Genomic DNA, 9,441 nt, shown 5'->3' with positions numbered 1-9,441 from the left:
TTTATAAGTCAGAGTAACCAAATGTGTGGAATATACATAGGAGGCTGCTGGGTAAAATAATTTTAAAATTAAAGAACAAAATTACAGGGCAGCCCCGGTGGCTCAGCGGTTTGGCGCTGCCTGCAACCTGTGGTGTGATCCTGGGGACCCGGGATCGAGTCCCACATCGGGCTCCCTGCATGGAGCCTGCTTCTCCCTCTGCCTGTGTCTCTGCCTCTTTCTCTCTGTGTCTATGAATAAATAAATAAAATCTTTTAAAAAAAAAAAGAACAAAATTACATATTAATCTTTTCTAAGCTGGATGTTTTTTGAACTGTAGAGTGTCAATGGTCTACCTACATGTAGGTGCACACACGTGCGTGCAAAACGCTCTCTAATACCTCATCATTTTAAATGATTTCTTGAGTGTTGTGATGTGACTGATTTATCACACAGGATTGCTAGAAATGTTATGAAATGTTCTGTGCTGTTAAGGCCAAGGCTATGTTCTGAAGAGTCTATCCGATAATTTTGTTACACCAGGATATGCAGATATCATTATTTTAGAATGATAAAGTATAGCTTTAAATGATCTATTCTCTTCCATATTTTGCACCTCATTCGCCATCACAGGACACAAGTGGAAAAGTACATTCATGATATTGTGTAGAAGTAGGATTATTTGCTTTGCCATTAGAGCCACAATTGAGCTACGCTTACAAATATACAGATTTGCGTATTTAACATCTGCTTCTCCAATAACAGTTACGCAGAGGTGTAGCCTTAGATCTTTCTTGAGATAAGCAACTAAAATATTTTCTTAACTAATGGTTGGATAATGATGCTATCAATTTTGTCACTTCGGCAATTTCATCTTTGGACACCGTATTCAGATTACCTTCAACTGTGCATTTAAGTATCAGATACCACCTAAATGTCAGAGGGGGAAAAACTAGACTAATCTTGACAGTCTGGAAGAGCAATGTTGCCAAAGGTCATCAACAAGTCTGACAAAACAGTCCTCATTAACCGTGTCTGTCAGCACCTCCATTTGGAAGTAATTTGGATATTTGCAGTGACCCCATCAGTTCTGATTGGCTGGGCAGTGACCTTGACCAGGGTGAAACCTGTTCAGTGTAAGCTCATACAATGCACTGTAGGTGGAATCCAGGATGACAGATGGCAGTGGGGTCAGTGAAGAGGAACTTGTCCATCACTGCTATTGAAGACAAAGCCACTCAACAGCGTAGTTCAACAGGCACAGGAGCTGTGGTTTGCAAATGCCACAAGAGAATTGTCAAGTTCCTTTATTTTTAAAGAAATGCTATAGTCTCATAATCTCAGAGTTCATGAGACTGATGAATAAGTGGGGGAAGAAAGGTTAGCTGTTGGAGTTTAGCAATACACTAGACATTTCAAAACTTGTCTTTGACTCTGACAAAGACCTGAAAATTCATGCTAGCTGTATCTTCCTTGTGGGTAAATTCCTGATCAAAAACTCGTTCCTGTAATATTTTTCTTCATTCTACTAAGAAACTGGATTAGTAAGAGTCATTACTTTGCTCTTCTGCTAGACACATCTCTTCTTTTTACCTCCCTCACATATCACAGAATCAATATGAAATAAACTATGATAATAGAATATATTATACTTTCTAAGTACTATCCTATAAAAGCAATTATAACATATTCTTGAAGTAATTAACTTTTGATAGAACAATCTGGATCTGTTTTTTTGTAGTTACAGTAGCACTTCTTTTTAATATAAAAATTAGGGATGCGTCAGATATTGAATGCCATACTACACAGCATTTTGATTCTGTGCTCTGAGTCTGTCACTCAAAAAACACAAGGCACAAAAAAAAATAAAAAATAAAAAATAAAAAAAATAAAAAATAAAAAATAAAAAATAAAAAAAAAAAAAAACACAAGGCACGCTAAAAGGCTAAGGACCTAATGGAAACACACATGATGCCAACTAGCATAAAATCATTAAGAAAATACACATAACTTTCATTGACCCATGGAATTTTTAACAATCTAGAAAACCTTTTAGAACTTAAGATCTTTCTTCCCCATTGGCTGCTCAGGAATTTCTTCCAAATCTTCATTGTTGACTTCTTCCTTGTAATGTTTTTGGAACAAGAAGCCAATCAGTCCCAAACAAAAATGGACAAAAAAAAATGACAAATTAATTTATTTCATAGAAAAGTAAATTATTGGGGATCCCTGGGTGGCACAGCGGTTTAGCGCCTGCCTTTGGCCCAGGGCGCGATCCTGGAGACCCGGGATCGAATTCCACATCAGGCTCCCGGTGCATGGAGCCTGCTTCTCCCTCTGCCTGTGTCTCTGCCTCTCTCTCTCTCTGTGTGTGACTATCATAAATAAATAAAATTTAAAAAAAATTATTAAAAAAAATTTAAAAAAGAAAAGTAAATTATTAAAACCAGGAGGAAATAGATGATGTAATTGATTTCCTGCCTTGTGGATTATTCAGTGCCCACATCTTGCATTTATTTGTTTATTTGAGGTATAATAGACATACAACATTATATTAGGGCCAAGTGTCCAATACAATGAGTTGATATCTGTGTATGGTGCAGTGTTGTGCATGAACACTGCAATAAGTTCAGTATTCCCCTGTTGCCATATAAAGTTATATATTATGCCATATAATATTATTGACTATAGTCACCATATTGTACGTTATCTCTTCATGATTATTTCACGGCTGGAAGTTTGTACCTCTTGACTATTTTCTCCAATTTCATCTCTCCCCCCTTCCCTCTGGCAACCACCAATTTGTTCCCTCCATTTCTGTTTCGTTTTGTTTGTTTCATTTGTTTCATTTTTTTAGATTCCGCACATGAGTGAAATCATACAGTACTTGTCTTTCTCTGTCTGACTTATTTCATGGTCAAATCTGTGTGTCACACCTGGCAAGATTTCATTCTTTTTTATAGCTGAGTAGTATTCCATTGTATAGATAGCACATGTTCTTTATCCATTCATCTATTGATGGACACTTGGGTTGTTTGCATATCTTTGCTATTATGAATAGTGCTACATTGAACATAAATATTTTCCAAATTGGTATTTTCACCTTCTTGGGATAAATACCCAGAAATAAAACTGCTGGACCAAATGAAAGTTCTATTTCTAGTTTTTAAAGGAGGCTTCATACTCTTTTCCACAGTGGTTTGACATTCCCAAATTTACATCCCTAAAAACAGTGCACAAGTGTTCCTTCTTCTCCACATTCTATCCCACACTTGCTATTTTCAGGCTTTTTCATGATAGTCAATTTTTGTTATTCAGCTCTATGAGTTTTCACTTATCTTGGCTACTAATCCCTTATTGGACATACAATTTGATATATCTTCTGCCATTCAGTAGGTCTTCTCTATTTTGTTGATTTTTTTTCACTGTGCAGAAGCATTTTATTTTGATGTAATCTCATTTGTTTACTTCTACTTTTATGTCCACTATGTTTAGAGGCAGATCCAAAACCATACCTCCAAGAGCAATGTCAAGGAGCTTACCACCTATATTTTCTTCTAGGAATTTTATGGTTTTAGGTATTACGTTCATGTTTTCAACCATTTTGAGTTAATTTTTGTGTATGGTATTAACTACTGGTCCAGTTTCATTCTTTTGTATGTAGCTGTGCAGTTTTTCCAACACAGTTTATTGAAGAGACTATACTTTCCCTGTTGTATATTCTTGCCTCTTTTGTCATAAACTAATTGACCACACACATGTGGGTTTATTTCTGGGCTATTCTGTTACATTGATATATGTATGTTTTTATGTCCATATAATACTGTTTTGATTACCTTGATATATGAAAACATATATAAACATATATGTTTATATAAACATATATGTTTATATAAACATATATGTATGTTTTTATGTCCATATAATACTGTTTTGATAGCTTTAAAAATATGTTTTAAAAGATTGTATTTATTTATTAATGAGAGACACAGAAAGAGGTAGAGACATAAGTGGAGGGCGAAGCAGGCTCCATGCAGAGCCTGATGCAGGACTCAATCCCAGGTCCCCAGGATCACATCCTGAGTTGAAGGTAGACGCTCAGCCACTGAGCCACCCAGGTGTCCCTGATTACTATACTTTTAATATAGTTTTAAATTAGGCATGATGCCTCCAGCTTTGTGCTTGTATATCAAGATTGCTTTGGCTCTTTGAAGTTTTTTGCAGTTCCACACAAATTTTAGGGATGTTTTGCTCTATTTCTATGAAAAATGCCATTGGAATTTTGACAAGGATTGCAGACATCTGTAGATTGCTTTGGGTAGTATGGACATTTAAAAATATTAATTCTTCTAATCGATGAGCATGGAATATCTTTCCATTCATTTCAGTCTCCTTTATTTTCTTTCACTTCATTGGTTATTCCTTTAATGCAATTGTAAATGGGATTATTTTCTTAATTTCTCTTTCTGCTAATTTGTTATAGTGTATAGAAACACCACAGATTTCTGTATATTAATTTTGTATCCTGTAACTTTATTGAATTTATTTATTAGTTTTAATAGTTTCTTGGTGGAGTCTTTAGGATTTTCTGTATATGATATCATGTCATCTGTCAATAGTGACAGTTTTACTTCTTTCCAATTTGGATGTCTTTTCTTTCTTTTGCCTAATTGATCTGTCTAGAACTTCCAAAAGTATGTTGAGTAAAAATGGAAAGAGTAGGTAGGCTTTCTTGTCTTATTCCTGATCTTAGAGAAAACACTTCCAGTTTTTTCACTGTTAAGTATGATTTTAGATGTGGGCTTTTCATAAATGGCCTTTCTTATGTTGAGGTACATTTCTTCTATGCCGATTTTGTTGAAAGTTCTGATCATAAATGGGTGCTGATTTTGTCATATGCTTTTTCTGCATCCATTGAGATGATCATATGATTTTTATCCTTTGTTTTATTGATTTAGTGTTTCACACTGATTGGTTTGTGGATATTTAACCATTTTTGTATCCCTGACCTTTGCTATTCCTTCCTTCTACTAAATTTGGGCTTTCTTTTTCTAGTTCCTTGATATGTCATGTTAGGTTGTTTATTTGAGATGTTTTTGTTTCTTGAAGTAGGCATTTATTGCTATGAGCCACCCTCTTAAAATTTCTTTTGCTTCACACCATAAGTTTAGGTATGTTTTGTTTTCATTTTCATTTGTCTCTTGGTATTTTCTTTATTTCTCTTTGATTTCTTCTTTGACCCATTGGCTTTCAGTAGCATGTTTTTAATCTCCACACATATGTGAATTTTCCAGTTTTTACTTGTTTTTTTTTTTCTTTTTCTTAAGGAGAATGCTAACTTTATTTTAATTAGATTAAGCTTATATGAATTTTCAAAATGTAAAATATCAAGACTTTTACATATCAAATAAAAATCAGGAATGTTCACCTTCATATACAAAAAAAAGTTCAAATAGAAGTTCAGCAAGAATGTTATAAAATCTGAAATGAATGGCCAAAATTTTAAATTATCAGTAAACAGCTCTTCTTTTTTTATATAAAACCTTTTTTTTTTAGATTTTATTTATTTATTCATGAGAGGCACAGAGAGAGAGAGAGAGAGAGGCAGAAACACAGGCAGAGGGAAAAGCAGGTTCTATGCAGGGAGCCCGATGTGGGACTCGATCCTGAGACTCCAGGTTCACGCCTTGAGCCGAAGGCAGATGTTCAACCACTGAGCCACCCAGGCGTCCCAGTAAACAGCTCTTCAATATTAAGGATTCCTCAGTATACTTTGGTTTGAAACAACAAAAAAGGGCTATTTCTTAAAGCCTGAATAATACTTCCAGAAAATTATCCAATTTGGAAAATGAAAAATGTAACTGATGATAAGTAAGAAAAATACAAATCAAATCATACACTGAACAGAGGGGAACAAAAAAGGTAACCAACCTTAATAGGAATCAAGACATCACCATGGCCTTATATAAAAGCTTTCTAAATTAGTAGCATATCCTGTATCACCATAATATTACTATTAATATTCATCCACTTTTTTCAAAGGTTGAGAAGGTACTGGTAATATTTTTTTTTTTTTGAATGGTATGGCCTGGTCCTCAACTTTTTGAAGGAAAAAGGCAATCTGCCACAAATATCATACAGAGTCCCAATAATAGTTCTGAAAGCAGTGCTGCTAAATAAAACTGTATATTACCCCCAAACTGGTAATCCAGGTTCTTCAATAGAATAGTTATGGCAAGTCCTGACTCACATAGATAGTTGCAAGAATGCTGACATAGTACTCATCAGAACAGAACTTGGACCAAACCACGATGAATTGGGTTCAATACTCTCCTACTCTTGCTCACTTATAAAGTTCATGAAGTCCTTCTTAGTCCTTGAGCCCTGATAGCACCTAAATTCACCATTTTTACATGATAAATAGTAGGAAGAGCAGTTATGGTAAATCATCCACTCAGTCCTGGCTGCTGTGTGACATCATTCCCCTCAAGATCTTCTCCCCATTCAGTAAAACTTTCCCATTCTGGTTGAAGATTCTGATAAATAGGACACCACGGAGCGTAAAATTCTATCATCCTCTCTCATTCCAGCAACTCTTTTGAGTTATTGCCATGATGAAGGGCATGTCACTCCACTGTTCATAGGTCCAGAGAGCCCTGCAAAACAACAGCAGCAGCACTGCCACAGGAATCACGAGACTCCTGAGCGTATCGTGTCTGGTGCTTGCCCACCCCACAGCCCAGTTTTTACTTGTAGTTGACTTCTAGTTTTATACCATTGTGGTCAGAAAAGATACTTGATATAATTCCAATCTTCTTAAGTTTATGAAGACTTGTCTTGTGGCCTAACATATGATCTATCCTGAAGAATGTTCTGTGTGCACCAGAGAAGTATGTGCATTAGGTTACTTTTGGATGAAACGTTCTATATATCTGTTGTCTATCTGGTCTAACATGTAGTTTAAGGTCAATGTTTCCTTATTTATTTTCTATCTGGATGATCTGTCTATTAATGCAAGAGGGGTATTAAAGTCCCCTACTATTATTGTATTGCTGTCTTTTTCTTCATTTAGGTCTGTTAAAATACTGGCTTTATATTTTTAGGTGTTCCTATATCTGGATGCATAAATATTTACAAATGTTATATCCACTTGTTGGATTGACCTCTTTATCATGATATAATTCCCAGTTTTCAGTTTTCCTACTTTATTTATTTATCTATTTATTTATTTATTTATTTTTGTATATTTTTTTATTGGAGTTCGATTTGCCAACATATAGTGTAACACCCAGAGCTTATCCCGTCAAGTGCCCCCCTCACTGCCCGTCTGAAAATAAAGCTTAAAATTTGAAAAAAGAAAAAAGATATAATTCCCTTCTTTGTCTCTTATTATGGTCTTTGTCTTAAAATCCGTTTTGTCTGATTAAGTATGGGTATCCCAACTTCCTTTTGGTTTTCATTTGTGTGAAATATCTTTTCACACATATCACATAAGATATCTCCATGTATCTTTACGTCTGAGGTGAGTCTCTTATAGGCAGTTTATAGATGGTATTTTTTTAATCCATGAGGCACTCTGTTTTGATTGAAGAAATACTCCATTGATGTTTAAAATAATTATTGTTATGTATTTATCGCCATTTTGTTCATTGTCTGATGGTTGTCTTGTAGTTTCTCCCTATTCCTTTCTATTCCTCTTGCTCTTCTTCCCATGTGGTTGATGAATTTCTTTAGTGCTATGTCTATGTCTAGATTCCGTTCTCATTATCTCTTGTGTACTTTAAGTTTTTGGTTTGTGGTTATAATGTGGTTCACATGTATCAGCCCATATGTATAACAGTCTATCTTAAGTTGACAGAAGTTAAGTTTGAACACCCTCTACTACTTTACATTTTTACTGCCTCTTTCCCACGTTTCATGTTTTTGATGCCACATTTTGCATACTTTTATTTGTATATACCTTAACTAATTGTTGTGATTCTTCTTTTAATATTTTATTTATTTATTTATGATAGACCCAGAGAGAGAAGCAGAGACATAGGCAGAGGAAGAAGCAGGCTCCTTGCAGGGAGCCCAATGCAGAACTTGATCCCAAGACCCCGGAATCAGACCCTGAGCTGAAGGCAGACACTCAACCACTGAGCCACCCAGGTGCCCCCTAATTGTTGTAATTATACTTATCTTTACTACTTTTGTCTCTTAACTTTCATGCTAGCTTTGTAAGTGATGAGTTTACCACCTTTACTATATATTTACCTTTACCAGTGAGATTTTAGTTCCATGTGCTTTCTTGTTAGTAATTAGTGACCCTTCTTTTTAGCTTAAAAAGTCATTTCTTTTAAAAGTCAACATTTACCTTAAGGATAGTCTACTGGTGGTGAATAACTTTAGCTTCTGCTTGTCTGGAACACTCTATTTATCCTTCAATCCTGAATGATAATCTTGCCAGAAAGGGTATTCTTGGTTGGAAGCTTTTTGCTTTCAACATTCTGTATATATCATGCCACTCCCTTCTGGCCAGTAAAGTCTCTTGAAAAAAATCTGTTGATTGTCTTATTGGGGTTGTTAGTTTGTAACAAGTTATTTTCTCTTGCTAGCCGGAAGATTCTCTCTTCATTTTTGACATTTTAAGTATAGTGTGCTTGGTGTGTGTTTCTTTGGGTTCATCTTAGTAAGAACTCTCTGGATTTCCTGAATCTAGATATCTGTTTCCTTCTCCAAGTTGGCAGAGTTTTCAGCCCTTATTTCTTCAAATAGAAGAATTCTCTCTCTTTTCCTCCTGAGACCCCTACAATGTGAATATCTCCACTTGATGTTGTCCCATAAGTCCCTTAAGCTATCTCCACTTTTTTCAATCTTTTTCCTTTTTTGGTTCTGATTGGTAAGTTCCGTTCTCTTGGAGGTCACTTTCTTGTGCTTTATCCAGTCTGCTGTTGAGCCCCTCCAATGTATTTTTCAGTTCAGTTAGTATATGGCAAGGCCACAGGGTCGTGCTAGGCTGTGGTATGGCCACCTAACAGTTTAGTGGGTCGTTGAGTCAAGGGGAAACATGGCCAGGGTAAGCCTGCCTGGCATGCTTAGCAGGGCTGCACCACAGGTGGGTGGTGAGCCAGCACAAGCCTCCCTCACCAGGTTTAGTGCAGTGGGGCCATGGGGGAATGTAAGGATGTGGCAAGTGCTGCTGTTAACATAGGGGGATAGTGCAAAAATGGCACCTACCAGCAGGACCATCTCCCAAGAAAATTCCAACAAACCTGTTCCTCTGGCAGACACTTTATGAATAAATCCCCTTCACACAGGGTCTAAGCACTTTCAACCTGCTGCTTTTGCACTGAGTCCTGGGCACAATGGGTCCGTGCATGATTCTTTAAGAGCACAGTCTTAATTTTCTATGTTCCTTTGTGTCTCCAGGACATAAGCTCTGTTGATTTTTAAAGTCAGATATTTTGGGGGATTGTCTCT

General features: G+C 36.0%; 1 pseudogene; it reads right to left on the bottom strand.

Moving 5' to 3' along the window:
• Positions 1 to 5,995: 5,995 nt before the first annotated feature.
• On the bottom strand, positions 5,996 to 9,210 carry LOC121471498 (annotated as a pseudogene).
• Positions 9,211 to 9,441: the final 231 nt, after the last annotated feature.

The sequence above is a fragment of the Vulpes lagopus genome, chromosome 11, assembly GCF_018345385.1.
Source record: "Vulpes lagopus strain Blue_001 chromosome 11, ASM1834538v1, whole genome shotgun sequence".
Lineage (NCBI taxonomy): Eukaryota > Metazoa > Chordata > Mammalia > Carnivora > Canidae > Vulpes > Vulpes lagopus.
This window is presented reverse-complemented; position numbering and strand designations above follow the sequence as displayed.